The sequence below is a fragment of the Tamandua tetradactyla genome, chromosome 3 (assembly GCF_023851605.1).
Source record: "Tamandua tetradactyla isolate mTamTet1 chromosome 3, mTamTet1.pri, whole genome shotgun sequence".
NCBI lineage: Eukaryota > Metazoa > Chordata > Mammalia > Pilosa > Myrmecophagidae > Tamandua > Tamandua tetradactyla.
The window spans coordinates 80,838,978-80,861,375 of record NC_135329.1 but is presented as its reverse complement, the minus strand read 5'-3'; the positions used below and the strand labels follow the sequence as shown (position 1 = coordinate 80,861,375).

General features: G+C 41.1%; 1 protein-coding gene across 3 annotated transcripts in view; it reads right to left on the bottom strand.

The window, feature by feature from the left end:
- The window catches only part of THAP4 (THAP domain containing 4), a 103,472-nt gene that overhangs the window by 60,001 nt on the left and 21,073 nt on the right, over positions 1-22,398 (bottom strand). The window lies entirely within an intron of this gene.

Here is a 22,398-nt window from a genome sequence, read left to right as displayed (position 1 = left end):
CATCTGCTCCTTCCACCCACCATGACAGAGGGAACTGACACAACTAAATGAGAAGAACAAATTAACCCAGGCCCATAAAGAAGCAGTTTCCAGCCAGAACAGTCGCTCTGGGGGCTCTTCTCTTGGTTCCTTTGAGGATGGGCCGCCCACCTTGACTTGGTTTAAAGCAGAGTTCTGTCAGTAGGGAGCCAGGATAGGAGCTGACACAGATGCACAGTGGACTGGAACAGAATTCTTCTGGGGTTTCCCACACAGTGTCAATGATAACCATGCTTCTTGCCATGTTCACTCAGAAAATGATGCCAACTGCCCGGCATGACATAATGGAGCTGATGCTGTGGCTGCTGCACAGAAAATGATGCCAACTGCCCGGCATGACGTAATGGAGCTGACGCTGTGACTGCTGCACCAGGAACAGCCATCTCTGAGAAAGGACAGCAAAGCCTGACTCATCAACCGCAAAACAGAAAGGTGATGACATACACAGGGAAGAGAAGAGGTGAGGGGGAGAAATCAGAACACAAGTTTCCATAAGACAGCAGCTTATCCTTTACTTTTCACGATTTCCCAGGGGGAAGATTAGAAGTTTACTTTCTTATGGTGTGAACAGGGCATGGATGTATGCATTCAGAAAAAGCTGAAAACAAAAGCACTCCAGAATAGGGTCACAGGCCCCTGGCAGAGGGGGTACCCGTTGGGGTCCTTCTTTTGCAGGCACATACCCACTCACTTGTGCGTCTCTGTGTGCCAGGATGTGGGGCAGTCTCATGAGGACCGTGACAGCTCCTTGCAGGTTGTCAAGCAACAAGCTAGGAGGGGTCAGTAGCCCCCTAGCTTCTCTGGAGGCCCCATGCAGGGCACCAGATCCCACTGTGAGACATCTGTCCATCCATACCAGGTCTCGCCCTGCCGTGAGGCTGGCCCTAGGAAAGGGGGAGGCCTGAGGCCCGAACACAAGTCTCCTGGGGCACTTGGGAGGGAGGTGGGGGCCTGCAGTGTCCACCTGCCATTACCTTTCCTGACAAGTCCCCATGAAGCCAGCTTTATGCCTGCTCTGTATTTTGGCTGTCATGTTTTTCCTTCTACTAATGGAATCCTATAATTTTTATTCTTTTGTCACTTTTTCTCTTAAAAATATGTCTGGACTCTCTTTCTATGCCCACACCTGAAGAGCTCCTTTATCTCTGCAGCAGCCATCAACTACTCCTTAGTTCTGACTTCACAGGACAGGCCTCCCATGAACAGGCAGCACTGCCCCATGGGGTGTGGGTCCTTCAAGTGATACTCTCTTCCTTTCACTATAAGCTTCTGCTGCTGAGCAGACCCCACCCAGCTCCTGTCCCCTTCTCCCTATCAGGGTGCTGCCAACCACTCACTACCATGCTTCCACCTTCAGCTGTTTGACCTCCAGCCAGAGTCTCCTTAGTGCCTGTTTAAGGCCCCTCCTTAAACCCTGGAGCACGGTGCTGAGTGGCTTCACCCTTCCCAAGAGGCTACTGACCGCCCATCATGCTGAGACCCAGCTGAGCAGAAAGGCTTGAGCACAGAAAGTGGAGGCCCAGCAGGACTTGGGCTACGACTCCAGCTCAGCTTCTGTCACTGCCCTTCGGGTTAATGCACAGGATGAGGGACCACAGTGGCCCATGGACACCTTGGGGACTCCCCCCCTTGCGACCCTGCTGACCCTGGGTACACAGGAATGCCACCTCCTCCAGCCCTGGGCACATGGGGACACTGCCCTCCCTACCTTCTACGGGCACCTGGGGATAACCCCTCCCCCAGCGCTGGGCACACACAGGCGCCCCCTCTCCTCCAGCCCTGGTGCTAGCCACAGTGGTGGGGCCTGTGCAGGATCCAAGTGACCACCCTTGTCCTCCACCCCCATCTCCCTCCTTGGCCTCAAGTGTCCACGGAGGCTGAAGACTTGCACATCCCTGCCCATCTCTCACTCCCCACACATCTTTCCAATTTCTAGCTAGTGGCCTCTTCACTGGACTTTCTTTCAAGCACCTAAAATTCCACAGATCTAAAACTAAGCTCATCAAATGACCCCAAGGCAATGTTTTTTTCCTGAATTCTCCACCACGTAGAATGGACCCCACCATGTACCAGTGTGGACACCCCATCTCCCTGGGTGTGCAGCCTTCCTTCCACCCGTGGGTCCTCTCCTCCCATGGCCACCACTGCTCCCAGCGCCCACATCAGCCACTTGGTTCCCTGTGTGCCCCCGTTGAGGACCATCCAGTTTGCCTGGGACTGAGGGTCTCCAGGATGTGAGACTTTCAGAGCTAAAGTTGGACTGTTGGTCCCCCCGATGAGAACCGCTGGAGGGTGGGGTCTGCCCACACTGGAGGTGGTGACCTTGCTGTGAGTAAAGGCTCATTAAGCACCTCATCTGGTACTGCTCCTTCCTGAGATCCCCTCAAAACAGCAGCATGGAAAGAAAAATGGAATAGAGGGAGCAGGAGAAGGGAACCTCTGAGACAAAGCTCATCAGTGTTGGAAGGCACAGGTAGAGGAGGGGTAGCACCCCAGATTTGGGGACCACAGGGTGGGGGGGGGTACTAGGAAAGGTGCAGGGCTACGGGTGATGGATATGGGCAAAACGCCTGGCAGCTTCGTCTTTAAAGGGAACAAATGGTCAAGAGGAGCATATTCAGGCCACGGACAAGTGCTGCCCATTTTGTAAGAGGTTTCCTGAGCCCAAGCCCCACTCAACCCAGAAGCCTGTTGGGCAGCACTCACTTCTCTTAGTCAAAGAGTGAAAGGTTGCTTGTCACTGGGCTCATTCTTAAGACTGCTGAACTCTAGCTGATCACCTGTAGCTCAATGAAGAAAGGCCAAGGCCTCGTAACAAACATGAAGGCTGGGAAGGCAGCAGAGACAAGGACATTCTAAAATGACCCACTGTGTCCTTGATCAAACAAAAACAAGATGCCATGAAAAAGGAACAGTGAGAATCCGGACAAGAGTTTCCATACATCACAACTATGTTTGCTGCAACAAAAGAATTTATTAGTGGATTGGAGAGAATGTCAGAAAAGGAGAATGGGGAGTTATCTTGGAAGATAATTCTTAAAAGATACTTGATAAAATTCAAAACTCACTTTTGATGTTCTTAATAAAATAAGAAATGTTTACATCAAAGCATACTGAGCAGGGCAGGCCATGGTGGCTCAGTGGCAGAGTTCTTGCCTGCCATGCCAAGGACCCAGATTTGATTCCCAGTGCCTGCCCATGCTAAAAAAAAAAGGAAAGTCAAAGCATACTGAGCAAATCCACACACTGCTGTGAAATACTGGGTCCATTGCTTTGCAAGCTTGTCACTGCAGTAAGACAAGAAAAAGACATTAACGGAAACTAAATAATTGTTGCTTTCAGTTGCTATGATTGAGTTAATGAATAATCCCAAAGCCTCAATTGAAAAAACATTAGAACTAATAAGTTAACTTGACAAGATGGCTGGTTACTAAAACTGATAGCTTTCCTACGTACTAACAATAAACAAGCTAAAAATAACAGTCCCAACCTCACAACAAGAAAAAATCTGAACTGAAAATCAACAGCTTTTCTTGGACCCGTAAGAGAACAGATCACAGAGCAAGGACAACCCTCAAATCTAGACTGCAGCAAGATCTCCCCTGAGGCAGAAGCTCTGGGAGCCTCAGCTGCCAGGAACACACAGAAATGGTGACTTTGACGAACTGCTGAAGGCTGGGTGATGGTAAGAGTGAGTGGGAGAATCTCCTCGGGGCTCTCAGGGCCCCACACTTTCTTGGATTTTACCTTCAGGAACCCCACAACTTCTCACTGTGAAGAGCCAAAGAAAATCACCACGCTGGACAGCAATGGCCTAGCTTTAGTGCCGAGGGCTACACAGCTGAAAGGTGCTGGGGAGGGCATTTCCCCAGTTCTGAGCCCCTCTCCTCTGCCTATCCCATTTAAGGGAGAAAAGTGGGAAGGAACACTCAGGAAGGTCACAGCCCAGGACACATCTACCAAAGACTGAGAAGTGATCCCAGGACTACATCATGCCTCCTCAGCCCACAGCAGCACGGCTCTAGTGCAGTAACAGCAAACCACGGCAGGAGGGGCCGCAGGGCAGGCCTTGTCCAAGGAGGACAGAGACTACAGTGAGAGGGGACTCTGCACACATGTATATCTGTTTGTAGGCCTCCCAGAACTGCACACGCACGCGGCGCCTAGTCACAACCTCCAGCTCTGGGCAAGCGCTGACATGCGTGCCCAGGCCACATCTACCCCCACAGGTGAAATGCCGACCCACTGCCCTGAGCCAGGCACATGCACACAAAGGGTACCACGACCTAGACCAGCATACACCAGGACCACGTACCCCAGACCTGTGTACCTACACAGCCACATCCTCCTGCTGCTGGGTGCCCAGACTCACAGGCACCAGCGCAGCATCCCCAACCTGCACCTATACCTGTGCTGCAATGAATCACCACACTGTTGTACCCCACCCTGCCCTGTTCCACATTCATCCTGCAAATACAAAGCTTTAGACTACTGAGGGAAATCAACTTCCAAAGTAAACCAATCAAGATATTTACATGCTGCAAAGACAGCAGAACATCACTAAGCATATCATGATGCAGACAAACGCCTGAGCCTAATCAAATTAAAACGCCAGAGAAGACACTGATGTTGGAACAACTAATCATAGATGTTCACATAATGGTACTAAATAAAATAAATGGATGGCTAATGACATAAAGGAGATCAAGACAACAACAGAAGAGCATAAAAGGGGAATCTGAAAGAATAAATAGAAAAACAGCAGATATCACAGAGATTAAAGATGCTGTAGACCAAATGAAAAACATACTAGAGGGCAATGGTGGTGCAGTGGCAGAGTTCTTGCCTGCTGTGCTGGAGACCTGGGTTCATTTCCTGGTACCTGCCCATGTAAAAAAAAAGAAAACAAGAGAGAGAGAAAAACATAAGAACAGATTTGAATAGGAAGAAGAAAGAACAAGTGAACCAGAGGACAGGACAACTGGTTTTGAACACTCAAAACAGCAAATGGCAAAAAAAAAAAAAATTGAATTGGATCTCAGGGAAATGATGGACAAAACAAAACACACAAATATTAAGAATCATTGGTGTCCCAGAAGGAAAAGAGAAAAGGGTAGGAAGAGTTGTTGAGGATATAATGGGGGAAAACTTCCCAACCCTTATAAAAGACATACATATGCAAGTCAAAGAAACTCAACGAACTCCAAATAGAATAAATCCAAATAGGCCTTACTCAAGACACACACTTATCTGTCTGTCAAATGTTGAAGAGAAGCAGAAAATCATGAAAGTGGCAAGAGAAAAACAATCCACTACAAACAAGGGAAACCACAGAAGACTGAGTTCAGATTATTCAATGGCACCATGGGAGGGGGGGAAGAGGGCAGTGGTATGATATATTAAAGATGCTGAAAGAGAAAGACTTCCAGCCAAGAACTTTATGCCCAGCCAGACTGTCCTTCAAAACTGAGGGAGAGATTACAAATTTCACAGACAAATAAATACTGAAAGAATTTGTCAACAAGAGACTGGCCCTACAAGAAATACTAAAAGGAGTTCTGCCAGTTGAAAAAAAAAGACAAGAGAGGAAGGCCTGGAAGGGGGTACAGAATTAAAGAGTACACTAAAGGTAACTTAAAGGATAAAAAGAGAAAACGGGAAAAGAATATATATAGATCTGACAAATAAAAAAGATAAAATGGTGGAATCAAGAAAGTCTTTCTTTGAAAGTAATAACTTTGAATGTTAATGGATTAAATTCACCAATTAAAAAATACAGATCGGCAGAGTGGGTTAAGAAATATAATCCAGCTATATGCTGCTTACAAGAGACTCATCTTAGACACAAGGATACAAATAGATTGAAAGTGGAAGGATGGAAAAAGATTTTCCATGCATGTTGTAACCAAAAGAAAGCAGAAGTAGCTATACTAATTGTGCTGGTTTGAGAGGAAGTATGCCCCCTAAGAAAAGCCATGTTTCAATATAAATCCCATTTCATAAAGGTAGAATAATCTCTATTCAATGCTGTATGTTTGAAACTGTAATGAGATCATCTCCCTGGATGACGTGATTTGGTCAAGAATGGTTGTTAAACTGGATTAAGGGACGACATGTCTCCACCCATTCAGGTGGGTCTTGATTGGTTCATTGGAGTCCTATAAAAGGGGAATAAGAGATTCAGAGAGAGCAGAACGATGTAGCCATGAGATGCAGAGAGTCCATGAGCCAGAAACCTTTGGAGATGAAGAAGGAAAACGCCTCCCAGGGAGCTTCATGGAATCAGAAGCCAGGAGAGAAAGTTAGCAGATGACGATGCCATGTTCGCTATGTGCCCTTCCAGCTGAGAGAGAAGCCCTGACTGTGTTCGCCACATGCCTTCTCACTTGAGAGAGAGACCCTGAACTTCATTGGCCTTCTTGAACCAAGGTATCTTTCCCTGGATGCCTTAGATTGGACACTTCTATAGACTTGTTTTAATTGGGACATTTTCTCGGCCTTAGAACTGTAAACCAGCAACTCATTAAATTACCCCCTTTAAAGGCCATTCCGTTTCTGGTATATTGCATTCTGGCAGCTAGTAAACTAGAACACTAATATCGGACAAAATGAACTTTAAATGTAAAGACATCATAAGAGACAAACAAGAACACTATATGTTAATAGAAGGGACAATTTACTAAGAAGAAATAGCAATCATAAATGTTTAAGCTCCCAATCAAGGAGTTCCAAAGCACATGAGACAGACATTGGCAAAACTGAAGGGAGCGATAGATGTTTCAACAATAATAGCAGGAGATATCAATACACCACTCTCCCCTATGGACAGAACAACCAGACAGAAAATCAATGAGGAAATAGAGAAGTTAAACAACTTGATAAATGAATGAGGCCTAACAGACATATAGAGATCATTACACTCCCAAACACCAAGATATAAATTCTTCTCCAGTGCTCATGGAACATTCTCCAGGATAGATCATATGCTGGGGCACAAAACAGGTTTTTATACATTTAAAAACACTGAAATTATTCAAAACACTTTCTCTGATCGCAATGGAATGAAGCTGGATTTCAATAAACACCAAAGAACAAGAAGCTTCACCAATATATGGAGATTAAATAACATACTCTTAAACAACCAGTGGGTCAAATAAGAAATTGCTAGGGAAATAAGTAGCTATGTGGAGACGAATGAAAACGAGAATACAACAGATCAGAATTTATGGGATGTGGCAAAGTCTCTGCTGAGAGGGAAATTTATTGCCCTAAATACCTACATTTAAAAACAAGAAGGAGCAAAAATCGAGGACTTAACTGCTCACCTGGAGGAACTTAAGAAAGAACAGTAAACTAACTCCAAAGCAAAGAGAAGAAGAGAAATAACAAAGATTAAAGCAGAGTTAAATGAACTGGAAGACAAAAGAACAATAGAAAGAATCAATAAAACCAAAAATTGGTTCTTTGAGAAAACCATTAAGATTGATGGGCCACCAGATAGACTGGCAAAGAAAAAAAAAGAGAGAGGATGCAAATAAAATCAGAAATGAGAAGGGGTACATTACCACAGACCCTGAAGATATAAAAGAAATCATAAGAGGATACTATGAACAACTATATGCTAACAAACTAGAGAACTTAGATGATATGGACAAATTCCTGGGGACACAAAAATAAGCTACACTGACTCAGGAAGAAACAGAAGATCTCAACAAACCAATCACAAGCAAAGGGATTCAATCAGTCATCAAAAATCTTTCTAGAAAGAAAAGCCCAGGGCCAGATGGCTTCACAGGCGAATTTTATCAAACATTCCAGGAAGAACTTACACCAATTCTGCTCAGTTTTCCAAAAAAATTGAGGAAAAAGGAACTCTACCTAACTCATTTTATGAAGCTAATATCATTTTAATACCAAAACCAGGTAAAGATGCCATAAGAAAGGAAAACTACAGGCCAATCTCCCTAATAAACACAGATGCAAAATTCTCAACAAAATATTAGCAAATCGAATTGACAACATATTAAACAAATTATATACCATGACCAAGTGGGGTTTAATACCAGGAATGCAGGGATGGTCCAATACAAGAAAATAAATTAATGTAATACAGCACATTAACAAATTGAAAGAGAAAAATCACATATCATCTCGATTGATGCTGAAAAAGCATTTGAAAAAACTTAACATCCTTTTCTGATAAAAACACTAAAAGATGGGAATCAAAGGTAACTACCTCAATATGATAAAGGAAATATATAAAAAACTGATAGCATCATACTCAATGCAGAGAGACTGAAAGCTTCCCCCTAAGATCAAGAACGAGACAAAGAGGCTCACTGTCACCACTATTATTCAACACTGTGTTACATGTTCTAGTTAAAACAATCAGGCAGGACAAAGAAATAAAAAGCATCCAAATTAGAAAGGAAGAAATAAAACTTTCATTATTTTGCAGATGACATAATACTGTATTTGGAAAATCCTCAGAAATCTACAACAAAGTTACTTAAGCTAATAAACCAAATTCAGCAAGGTGGTGGGATATAAAATTAATGTGCAAAAATCAATAACAATTCTATACAGAAACAATAACCAAACTGAGAAGTTAGCCAATCAAAATAGCAACCAGAAGAATCAAGTAATTAAGAAGGAACTTAACTAGGGATATAAAGAGCTTGTACACAGAAAACTACATAACATTGCTAAAAGAAATCAAAGAAGTTCTAAAATAGGTGGAACGACATTCCCTGCTCATGCTTATAGTTAAGATGTCAATTCTACCCAAATTGATCTACAGATTCAACACAGTACCAATCAAAATTCCAATAACCTACTTCGAAAACTTGGAAAAGCTAGTTACCAAATTCATCTGGTAGGGAATTTGGAAAGGGAAAGAGACCCTGAATAGCTAAAAGCATCCTAAAAAAGAAGAACAAAGTGGGAGGAGTAGTACTTTCTGTTTATTATAAAGCCAAAGTGGTCAAAATAGCATGCTACTGGACAAAGACAGAAGTACTGACCAATGGAATTGAATTGAGAGTGCAGAAACAGACCACCAAATCTGTGGTCAACTGATTTTTGACAAGACCCCCAAATTCTCTGAACTGGGACAAAATAGTCGTTTTAATAAATAGGCATGGAAGAACTAGATAGCAATAGCCAAAAAAATGAAAGAAACCCCTATCTTACACCTATACAAAAATTAATTCAAATTGCATCAAACACCTAAATATGAGAACTAGCACCATAAAGCTTCTAGAAGAAAATGTAAGGAAACTTTTTCAAGACCTAGTAACAGGAGGTAGCTTCCTAAACTTTACATCCAAAGCACAAGCAACAAAAGAAGAAATAGATAAATGGGAACTCCTCAAAATCAAATGCTTCTGCACCTCAATAGATGTTCTCAGAAAGGTGAAGTTGGTAGTCAACACAATGGGAGAAAATATCTGGAAATCACACATTGGATAAAGGTTTGATATCCTGTATACACAAAGAAATCATACAACTCAACATCAAAAGAACAAACAACCCAGTTATAAAATGGGCTAAAGATATGAATAGGCATTTTTCTGAAGAGCAAATGCAGATACCTCAAAAACACAGGAAGAGGGCAGTGCGACGGTGGCTAAAAGGCAGAATTCTCACCTGCCATGCCGGAGACCCGGGTTCGGTTCCCGGTGCCTGCCCAAGTAAAGAAACACAAACAAACAAACACATGAAGAAATGCTAATTTTCATTAGCTATAAGGGAATTGCAGATCAAGACTACAATGAGATACAACCTATAATAATGGCCGCTATTAAACAAATAGGAAACTATAAATGTTGGAGAGGATGTGGAGAAACTGGGACACTTATGCACTGCTGCTGGGAATATATAATGGCACAGCCACTATGGAAGACTGTTTGGTGCTTCCTTAGGAAACTAAAATTTCGAGTTACCCTCACCTTGTTGTTCAAGATGTAATGGAGAGGCTGGAGGGAACTGCCTGAAAATGTAGAGCTGTGTTCCAGTAGCCATGTTTCTTGATAATGATTGAACAATGATATAGCTTTCACAATGAGACTCTGTGAATGTGAAAACCTTGTGTCTGATGCTCCTTTTAGCTACTATATCAACAGAAGAGTAGAACATATGGAATAAAAATAAATAATAGGGGGAAACAAATGTTAAAATAAATTTAGTTTGAAATGCTAGTGGTAAATGAAAGCGAGGGGTAAGGGGTATGGTATGTATAACTTCTTTTTCTCTATTATCGTTTTATTTCTTTTTCTGTGGTCTTTTTATTTCTTTTTCTAAATTGATGCAAATGTTCTAAGAAATGATGAATATGCAACTATGTGATGATATTAAGAATTATTGATTGTATATGTAGAATGGAATGATATCTTAATGTTTCGTTTGTTAATTTTTTTTAATTAATAAAAGAAGTTAAAAAAAAAATTTCGAGTTACCCTATGACCCAGCAATAGTACTACTTGGTATATACCCAAAAGAGCTGAAAGCAACGACACAAAGAGATATTTGCACGCTGAATTTCATAGCAGCATTATTCACAATTGCCAAAAGATGGAAACAAACCAAATGCCCATCAACAGATGAATGGATCAACAAAATGTGGTATATACATACAATGGAATATTACGCAGCAGTAAGATAAAAGGACATCATGAAGCACATGAGAAGATGGATGAGCCTTGAAGACATAATGCTGAGTGAAATAAGCCAGACACAAAAGGATAGATACTGTATGACTCCACTTTTATAACCATGGTAAAGGTAGAATCATAGGCTTATAATAGGGGATTTAGAGATACACAGAAGCTAGAGATAGGTGAATGGTTAGTGAATGAGGTTGAACTCAAATGTAAGGGAATAGATACAAGTGAAAGCAGTTTTCTAATGGGTCTATAAGTAATACTACCATATTGAAAGTGAACATGATTGAAAGGGGTTGTATAGACCTATGTATCCCACCGAATAACATTAGAAATATAAAAAAGTTCTGGCAAGAATTACTTCAAAGGTATGATTTGTGTACAAAGAGTGTTTAAGTCCAGGGTCCAGGAGGAAAACTGCTATTGCCCGCTATGGGCTATGTTTAAAAGGAAAACATCAGCACTACCACAGCAATAGCAGAGGTAAACAATGTGGGGAGGACAAGAGTTAAGAGGAGGTTTAGATTTCCTACTTGGTGAGAGTGTGTTTATTGGTTTTCTTGCTCTTGGGAACAATAAAATTATCTAAAATTGAGAGTGTTGATGGACTGTGGACTTTGGACCCTCTATATGACGTCCGATGAATGCAGGTGGCTGAAGGATGCACTGACTGAGAAGTAGAATTGGCAAACAATGACGTATACTTATAAACAAATATGGTGCTGTTACACAAAAGGAATGAAGTCGTGAGGCAAGCACTGATGTGAATGAACGTGTGGGACATTTGGTGAGGTAAAATATGCTAGAAACAAAAGAACAACAATGGTATTGTCTCCTTTAGAAAATGCTTACAAGAAAACAGGGGCCTAGACTGTAAGCTTTTATAGCAGATACATTTAGCCCAGAGTGGTAATTATTATTTCTGGATTTTGAGAGGCTGATATATATATATATAAAACTAACCTGATATTTAGAGATAAGAATGAAGCCGATAAGGCTGGGGTTCAAGTAATTCAGAACACAGGGGAAAGGAAGACAACATCTATATTTTAGAACCACACATACTCTTTGAGACCAAAGGAGGAAAGGTTTATTTGGTCTGGAACTGAAATTTTCTGTAGCACATAATCTAACTCAACCTATCTGTACAGCTCATTTGAACAAGTGAAACAGAGGGAGCCCAGAATAAGAAAGAGGTCCTTTAATACTGTATAGCTTAGTGTAATGCCTCGATACATTCTAGAGTATATTAAGGAGATAATCAAAAAGTACTGGCAAAGTCCCTTGAGGGACTGGAGAAAAAATATAGAACTACTAAACTTTAACATCAGGAAATCCCGATACTGTGTCAACCTTTAGGGACACCCAAATCAATAGGCCATACCCTTGATCTTGAGGCTTACTCTTGTGAAGCTTATATAGGTAGTGGAGAAGAAGCTTAGCCTACCTATAGGTATGCCTAAGAGTTACTTCTGGAGACTCTCTTGTTGCTCAGATGTGGCCTCATTCTCTCTAAGCCTAATTCTGCAAGTGAAATCTTTGCCCTCCCCCGAGCATGGGACATGACATCCAGGGGTGAAAATCTCCCTGTTAAGGTGGAGATGACTCCCAGGGATGAATCTGGCCCTGGCACTGTGGGATCAACAATTCCATCCTGACCAAAAGGGGGAAAAGAAATGTAACTAATAAAGTATAAGTGGCAGAGACAGTTCAAATAGAGTCAAGAGGGTACTCTGGAGGTTGCTCTTATGCAAGCTTTAGTTAGACATAACCTGCTAAACCCCAACCACGACCAGTTTAGCCAATCCGAAAGAACACCTAGGGCAAAAATAAGATTCCACAAGGGTTTCATGCACTAGAGGCACTTTTCAGAAACCTACAACCTCCAGATGGGTCCTTGGACCAGATAAGTCCTAAAACATAGAGGGCCCAGCCTCTCCAGAACATTAGATAGTTTCATCTTCCTACCCGATATTAGTGACAGATACTTCCAACATGAAAAAGTCAGAATGGCCATAGGCCAAACACCCCTAAAGAGAGGGACAGAAAGATCAAAGGTGATGGTGGAGTTATACAGAGAAGATAGGATTTAATAAATGAATATGATTGCTGAATCATTAAATTGATATCTCTTTTAGTCTCCAGTATCTTAGAGTAGCTAGAAGTAAAAACCTAAAATTATGGAATTGCAACCCATGACAAACTCTGAAATATACTCAACAACTAATTGTGGTGCTGTGCTTTGAAATTTATTGCTTTTTTGTATATATGTTATTTTTCACAAAAAAGAAAAAATGTCTATTGTGGTGATAAAAAAATATTTAAGCCTTCTAGCCTCCTATATTCTGGAGCAGCTAAAAAGGAAAAATCTGAGAGGATTGTATGGTAGCCCATGACAAACTCTGGCATCTGTCCTGTAACTACTTGTTGAAGAGTACTTTGAAAACTATTGTTTTTTAATTCCTTAGCTTTGCATATATGCGATACTATACAATCAAAGAGCTAAAAAATATGCCTAAGAGTCACCCTCTGTGAACCTCTTTTGTTTCTCAGGAGGTGAACTCTCTGCCATTCTCCCTACACAAGATGTGACTTCCAGGGGGGTAAATCTCACTGCCAACCTGGGACAGGACTTCCAGAATGAGCTAGGGGCCCAGCATCATGGGATTGAGAAAGGCTTGACTAAATGGAGGAAGAGGGAAATGCGACAAAATAAAGTTTCAGTCACTAAGAGATTTCAAACAGAGAAGTTACCCTGGAGTTTATTCCTATGCATTATATAGATATCTCTTTTTCATTTATGGAGCACTGGAATGACCAGAGGGAAGTACTTGAAACTGGTGAACTGTGTTCCAGTAGCCTTGATTCTTAAAAAAGTCTGCATAACTATATAGCTTTTAGAACATGACTATGTGACCGTGAAACCTTGTATCTGATGTTCCTTTTACCCAGGGTATTGACAGATGAGCAACAAACAAACAAACAAACAAAGAGGGAAAATAAATAAATAAATAGTAGGGGAGACAAGGGGTAAAATAATTGGGAAGATTGAAATACTAGTGGTCAATGAGAGGGAGGGGCAAGGGGGAGGAGATGTATGAGTTTTTTCTTTTCATTTATTTTTCTGGAGTGATGCAAATGCTCTAAAAATGACCATGGAGATGAATACACAATTATATAATGACATTGTGAGCCACTGATTGCATACTATGAATGGACAGTATGTGTGAAGATTTCTAAACAAAAATATCACCCCCCTCAAAAAAAAAATGAATGAAGCAGAGCTGTATGTTTCAACACAGATAAATCTCAAAAATGATTGAAAGAAAAGCTTATATATGTAGCAGAGAAGCTTAGCCTACCTACCTATAAGTATGCTTAAGAGTCATTAACCTATAAGTATGCCTAAGAGTCATTTCCGGAGGACCTTTTTTGTTATTCAGATGCAAGTTCTCTTTCTCTAAGCCCAATTCTGCAAGTAAAACTATTGCCCTCCCCCATATGTGGGACATGACATTCAGGGATGAAAATCTCCCTGGCACGATGAGGGGAAGGATAGCGGGTGTGGTGTGTGTGAATTTTTTTCTACTGTCTTTTTGTTTCTTTTTCTGGATTGATGCAAGTGTTCTGGGGGTGGGGGTTGATCGTTTGTTGTTGTATTTTTTAAGAAAGTTTGAAAATCGATTTAAAAAAAGGAAAAAAAAAAAGAAAAGAAAATTTTCCTGGCAGCATGGGAGATGACTCCCAGAAATGAGACTGGCCCTGTCATTGTGGGATCAAGAATGTCATCCTGACAAAAAGAGGAAAAGAAATGTAACATATAAGGTATTAGTGGTGGAAAGAGTTCAAATAAAAGAGTTCAGAGGCTAAACTGGAGGTTACTCTTATGCATGCTTCAATTAGACACTGCTACGTATCACAACTTGCCAACCCCCAACTGAAACCATTCCTGCCAATCCTGAAGAACACCTAAGGTATAATAGAAGAGTCCACAAGGGTTCCACACACTAGGGTAACTTTCCAGACAACTATGACCTATAGATGGGTCCCTGGACCACACGAGTCCTGAAACACAGAGGACCCAGCCCTTCCAGAACATCAACTAGTTCCATCCCCCTACCCTGTACTACTGACTGCTCCTTCCAATATGAAAAATTAGAATGGGCATAGCACATATACCCCTAAAGAATGGAAGAAAGATCAAAGGTGATGGTGGAGTTATGCAGGGAAGTTGGATTTAACAAATGAGTATGAGTGCTGAATCATTAGACTGATATTTCTGTTGGTCTCCAGTATCTTGGAGCAGCTTGAAAAAAAATGAAAAATCGTGGAACTGTAATCCATACTAAACTTTAAAATCTGTTCCATAACTACTTGTTAAAATGTACTTGGGATCTGGCCCTCCTCTTCCTCTTTCTCCACCAGCGGCTCTCCCGCCGCCATCTTGCCCTTCTCTTTCCCCTTCTGCTCCGGCGGCGCTCCATCCGCCATCTTGTCCTTCCCTTTCTCCTCCTGCTCCGGCGGCTCTCCGGCCACCACCGTGCCCTCTTCTGCCTTCACCGGCTCCTCCGCCACCGTCCTTGGCGGCCTTGCCATCCTCACCTTTCCTCCTCCGGGACAGCTACTAGGGGAGTAGAGACAGTGCAGAGCGGCTCCCGGAGCCACGACAGACATCAAGGAGATGGGGTACCCCATCCTGGAACGGCTGACTGTCTGGGAGAACCAGCTCCGGTGAGATCGCCGAGAGGCGCGGGCTTTCCCAGGCGGGGCGGCAAGCGGTCGGAGTCCCTCCCTTCCTCCTTCCCGGGTCAGCTGGCGGAGTTGGGCGGGTGGTCCCCTCTGGCCGCGGCAGCTGGCGCCCCCACCACGCGAGGCCCCCCGGACCAACTGGGAGAATTGGATCGGAGATCCCCGGAACGCAGAGAACAGTGACCGGGGGGGGTCCCTTCCGGGCGCTTGACTCCCCGGTCCGGCTGGGAACGGTGCGCTCTCCCGGGCTGTGGTGGCTGGCAGCCTTCCGCCACGCTTAGAGTCCCGGGCCGACTGGAAGGTTCGGATGGGCGCTCTCCCAGGCTGCGGCGGCCGGCGACCCTCCCTGCTTTCGGACCCCCGGGCCAGCTGGCGCTCTTCCAGGCCGCTTCAGCTGACCAACCTCCCCCACAGCGAGAGTTTTCCAAAGTTAAAGGACCCACAGCACCTTTTACTGGTGGGACCTGCAGACAAACGTGTGCCACGAGCGCCACCTACTGGGCAGGATAAGAAAAACAGAACCCAGAGATTTCACAGAAAAATCTTTCAACCTGTTGGGTCCAACACCCAGGGAAATCTGACTAAATGCCCAGACGCCAGCAGAAGATAACGGATCACGCTCAGAAAATTGAAAATAGGGCCCAGTCAAAGGAACAAACCAATAGCTCAAATGAGATACAGGAGCTGAGACAACTAATGCTGAATATACGAACAGAAATGGAAAACCTCTTCAAAAACGAAATAGATAAATTGAGGGAGGACATGAAGAAGACATGGGCTGAATAAAAAGAAGAAATAGAAAAACTGAAAAAACAAATCACAGAGCTTATGGAAGTGAAGGATAAAGTAGAAAAGATGGAAAAAACAATGGATACCTACAATGATAGATTTAAAGAGACACAAGATAGAATTAGTGATTTGGAGGATGGAACATCTGAATTCCAAAAAGAAACAGAAACTATCGGGAAAAGAATCAAAAAATTTGAACAGGGTATCAGGGAACTCAAGGACAATATGAACCGCACAAATATACGTGTTGTGGGTGTCCCAAAAGGAGAAGAGAAGGGAAAAGGAGGAGAAAAACTAATGGAAGAAATTATCACTGAAAATTTCCCAACTCTTATGAAAGACCTAAAATTACAGATCCAAGAAGTACAGCGCACCCCAAAGAGATTAGACCCAAATAGGCGTTCTCCAAGACACTTACTAGTTAGAATGTCAGAAGTCAAAGAGAAAGAGAGGATCTTGAAAGCAGCAAGAGAAAAACAATCCATCACATACAAGGGAAACCCAATAAGACTATGTGTAGATTTCTCAGCAGAAACCATGGAAGCTAGAAGACAGTGGATGATATATTTAAATCACTAAAAGAGAAAAACTGCCAACCAAGACCCCTATATCCAGCAAAATTGTCCTTCAAAAATGAGGGAGAAATTAAAACATTCTCAGACAAAAAGTCACTGAGAGAATTTGTGACCAAGAGACCAGCTCTGCAAGAAATACTAAAGGGAGCACTAGAGTCAGATACGAAAAGACAGAAGAGAGAGGTATGGAGAAGAGTGTAGAAAGAAGGAAAGTCAGATATGATATATATATATATAATACAAAAGGCAAAATGTTAGAGGAAAATATTATCCAAACAGTAATAACACTAAATGTTAATGGACTGAATTCCCCAATCAAAAGACATAGACTGGCAGAATGGATTAAAAAACAGGATCCTTCTATATGCTGTCTACAGGAAACACATCTTAGACCCAAAGATAAACATAGGTTGAAAGTGAAAGGTTGGCAAAAGATATTTCATGCAAATAACAACCAGAAAAGAGCAGGAGTGGCTATACTAATATCCAACAAATTAGACTTCAAATGTAAAACAGTTAAAAGAGACAAAGAAGGACACTATATACTAATAAAAGGAACAATTAAACAACAAGACATAACAATCATAAATATTTACGCACCGAACCAGAATGCCCCAAAATACGTGAGGAATACACTGCAAACACTGAAAAGGGAACTAGACACAAATACCATAATAGTTGGAGACTTCAATTCCCCACTCTCATCAATGGACAGAACATCTAGACAGAGGATCAATAAAGAAATAGAGAATCTGAATATTACTATAAATGAGCTAGACTTAACAGACATTTATAGGACATTACATCCCACAACAGCAGGATACACCTTTTTCTCAAGTGCTCATGGATCATTCTCAAAGACAGACCATATGCTGGGTCACAAAGCAAGTCTTAACAAATTTAAACAGATTGAAATCATACACAACACTTTCTCGGATCATAAAGGAATGAAGTTGGAAATCAATAAGAGGCGGAGTGCCAGAAAATTCACAAATACGTGGAGGCTCAACAACACACTCTTAAACAACAAGTGGGTCAAAGAAGAAATTGCAAGAGAAATTAGTAAATACCTCAAGGCGAATGAAAATGAAAACACAACATATCAAAACTTATGGGACGCAGCAAAGGCAGTGCTAAGAGGGAAATTTATTGCCCTAAATGCCTATATCAGAAAAGAAGAAAAGGCAAAAATGCAGGAATTAACTGTCCACTTGGAAGAACTGGAGAAAGAACAGCAAACTAATCCCAAGCAAGCAAAAGGAAAGAAATAACAAAGATTAGAGCAGAAATAAATGAAATTGAAAACATGAAAACAATAGAGAAAATCAATAAGACCAGAAGTTGGTTCTATGAGAAAATCAATAAGATTGATGGGCCCTTATCAAGATTGACAAAAAGAAGAAGAGAGAGGATGCAAATAAATAAGATCAGAAATGGAAGAGGAGACATAACTACTGACCTCACAGAAATAAAGGAGGTAATAACAGGATACTATGAACAACTTTACGCTAATAAATACAACAATTTAGATGAAATGGACGGGTTCCTGGAAAGACATAAACAACCAACTTTGACTCAAGAAGAAATAGATAACCTCAACAAACCATCACAAGTAAAGAAATTGAATTAGTCATTCAAAAGCTTCCTAAAAAGAACAGTCCAGGACCAGACGGCTGCACATGTGAATTCTATCAAACATTCCAGAAAGAATTAGTACCAACTCTCCTCAAACTCTTCAAAAAAATCGAAGTGGAGGGAAAACTACCTAATTCATTCTATGAAGCCAACATCACCCTCATACCAAAACCAGGCAAAGATATTACAAAAAAAGAAAACTACAGGCCAATCTCTCTAATGAATATAGATGCAAAAATCCTCAATACAATTCTAGCAAATCGTATCCAACAACACATTAAAAGAATTATACATCATGACCAAGTAGGATTCATCCCAGGTATGCAAGGATGGTTCAACATAAGAAAATCAATTAATGTAATACACCATATCAACAAATCAAAGCAGAAAAATCACATGATCATCTCAATTGATGCAGAGAAGGCATTCGACAAGATTCAACATCCTTTCCTGTTGAAAACACTTCAAAAGATAGGAATACAAGGGAACTTCCTTAAAATGATAGAGGGAATATATGAAAAACCCACAGCTAATATCATCCTCAATGGGGAAAAATTGAAAACATTTCCCCTAAGATCAGGAACAACACAAGGATGCGCACTATCACCACTATTATTCAACACTGTGTTGGAGGTTCTAGCCAGAGCAATTAGACAAGAAAAAGAAATACAAGGCATCAAAATTGGAAAGGAAGAAGTAAAACTATCACTGTTTGCAGACGATATGATACTATACGTCGAAAACCCGGAAAAATCCACAACAAAACTACTAGAGCTAATAAATGAGTACAGCAAAGTAGCAGGTTACAAGATCAACATTCAAAAATCTGTAGCATTTCTATACACTAGTAATGAACAAGCTGAGGGGGAAATCAAGAAACGAATCCCATTTACAATTGCAACTAAAAGAGTAAAATACCTAGGAATAAATTTAACTAAAGAGACAAAAAACCTATATAAAGAAAACTACAAAAAACTGTTAAAAGAAATCACAGAAGACCTAAATTGATGGAAGGGCATACCGTGTTCATGGATTGGAAGACTAAATATAGTTAAGATGTCAATCCTACCTAAATTGATTTAGGATTCAATGCAATACCAATCAAAATCCCAACAACTTATTTTTCAGAAATAGAAAAACCAATAAGCAGATTTATCTGGAAGGGCAGGGTGCCCTGAATTGCTAAAAACATCTTGAGGAAAAACCAATAAGCAAATTTATCTGGAAGGGCAGGGTACCCCGAATTGCTAAAAACATCTTGAGGAAAAAAAACGAAGCTGGAGGTCTCGCGCTGCCTGACTTTAAGGCATATTATGAAGCCACAGTGGTCAAAACAGCATGGTATTGGCATAAAGATAGATATATCGACCAATGGAATCGAATAGAGTGCTCAGATATAGACCCTCTCATCTATGGACATTTGATCTTTGATAAGGCAGTCAAGCCAACTCACCTGGGACAGAACAGTCTCTTCAATAAATGGTGCCTAGAGAACTGGATATCCATATGCAAAAGAATGAAAGAAGACCCATCTCTCACACCCTATACAAAAGTTAACTCAAAATGGATCAAAGATCTAAACATTAGGTCTAAGACCATAAAACAGTTAGAGGAAAATGTTGGGAGATATCTTATGGATCTTACAACTGGAGGTGGTTTTATGGACCTTAAACCTAAAGCAAGAACACTGAAGAAGGAAATAAATAAATGGGAGCTCCTCAAAATTAAACACTTTTGTGCATCAGAGAACATCATCAAGAAAGTAGAAAGACAGCCTACACAATGGGAGACAATATTTGGAAACGACATATCAGATAAAGGTCTAGTATCCAGAATTTATAAAGAGATTATTCAACTCAACAACAAAAAGACAGCCAACCCAATTACAAAATGGAAAAAAGACTTGAACAGACACCTCTCAGAAGAAGAAATACGGATGGCCAAGAGGCACATGAAGAGATGCTCAATGTCTCTGGCCATTAGAGAAATGCAAATCAAAACCACAATGAGATATCATCTCACACCCACCAGAATGGCCATTATCAACAAAACAGAAAATGACAAGTGCTGGAGAGGATGCGGAGAAAGAGGCACACTTATCCACTGTTGGTGGGAATGTCAAATGGTGCAACCACTGTGGAAGGCAGTCGGCGGTTCCTCAAAAAGCTGAATATAGAATTGCCATACGACCCAGCAATACCATTGCTGGGTATCTACTCAAAGGACTTAAGGGCAAAGACACAAACGGACATTTGCACACCAATGTTTATAGCAGCATTATTTACAATTGCAAAGAGATGGAAACAGCCAAAATCTCCATCAACAGATGAGTGGCTAAACAAGCTGTGGTATATATATACGATGGAATATTATGCAGCTTTAAGACAGGATAAACTTATGAAGCATGTAATAACATGGATGGACCTAGAGAACATTATGCTGAGTGAGTCTAGCCAAAAACTAAAGGACAAATACTGTATGGTCCCACTGATGTGAACCGACATTCGAGAATAAACTTGGAATATGTCATTGGTAACTGAGTCCAGCAGGAGTTAGAAACAGGGTAAGATACTGGGTAATTGGAGTTGAAGGGATATAGACTGTACAATAGGACTAAATACAAAAACTCAAAAATGGACAGCACAATAATACCTAATTGTAAAGTAATCATGTTAAAACACTGAATGAAGCTGCATCTGAACTATAGGTTTTTTTTTTTTTACTATTATTATTACTTTTATTTCTTTACTCTGTATTAACATTCTATATCTTTTTCTGTTGTGTTGCTAGTTCTTCTAAACCGATGCAAATGTACTAAGAAACGATGATCATGCATCTATGTGATGATGTTAAGAATTACTGATTGCATATGTAGAATGGTATGATTTCTAAATGTTGGGTTAATTTCTTTTTTTCCGTTAATTAATAAAAAAAAAAAAGAGAAAACTTTAAACACCCCATAAAAAAAAAAGAAGTTGGGAGGAGCCAACGAGAGCTTTTCGGTCCATCCAGTCTTCATTTTTTTAATCCTTCCCTCTGGCTTTATTTTTATTTCTTTGGCCTTTTTTAAAACCTCTATAGTTGAATGATTGCTTCTTTTGTTTTCAATCTTTCTTGTTAAATAATAAAGTAGTTGAAGCTGTGGAAAAAAAAAAGTACTTGGAAATGTATTGTTTTTTTGTATGTATATTATATTTCACCCACACACACAAATTAAAAAACAAGCAAAACAAAAAAACCCAAGGGGTCTCAGTCTCCTGCAGTTCAGAGATGAAGGGAAGAGATCAGAGAAAGAGCAGACGGGTACACTTTCTCCTACCCTTCATTCCTCCCCATAAATTTAAGACTTCACACGAAGCTTTGGTTTCTAGCAGTAAACACAGAGTTACATTCTTCCATCTTCTATTAAACATTCTGTGGCCACATTGACATGTTTCCTGCACCAGCATAAAAGTTTCCGAGTGACCTGGATATACACTTATTTTCTCTTTCTTGATCTCTCACCCCTATTCTCTACATGGGAATGCCCTGCCCCATTATTTCTTTCTAGCCTAAGATTGATGATTAAATAGGTTCGTTCAATGCAAATACAGCAGTGTAAATCTTTTAGCATGAATCACATCAAGGAATGGTCTTAACTCAGAAGATCGGGAATGAGGGATGGAGTATTTCCAGATTCTTCCGATTTTTGTACAAACCACTGAAGAATTGTATAAATACCCTCATACTCCCCAATTTAAATGAGTACAGTGGAGTGAGAAGGGAGAACTGGAGAGGGGTGATGTGATAAGTTTTTAGGACAGAAGATCAAGTCCAAAATAGGAAGAGCAACACAAAAGAAGGAAAAATACCAGTAGGAAATTTCTGTCCCAGACGCCCCTCCCCCTCACTTGGTCCCATGCACCTCATAAAGTGTCCAGAGGTAGCGGCTGGAATCCCCCACAACTCCC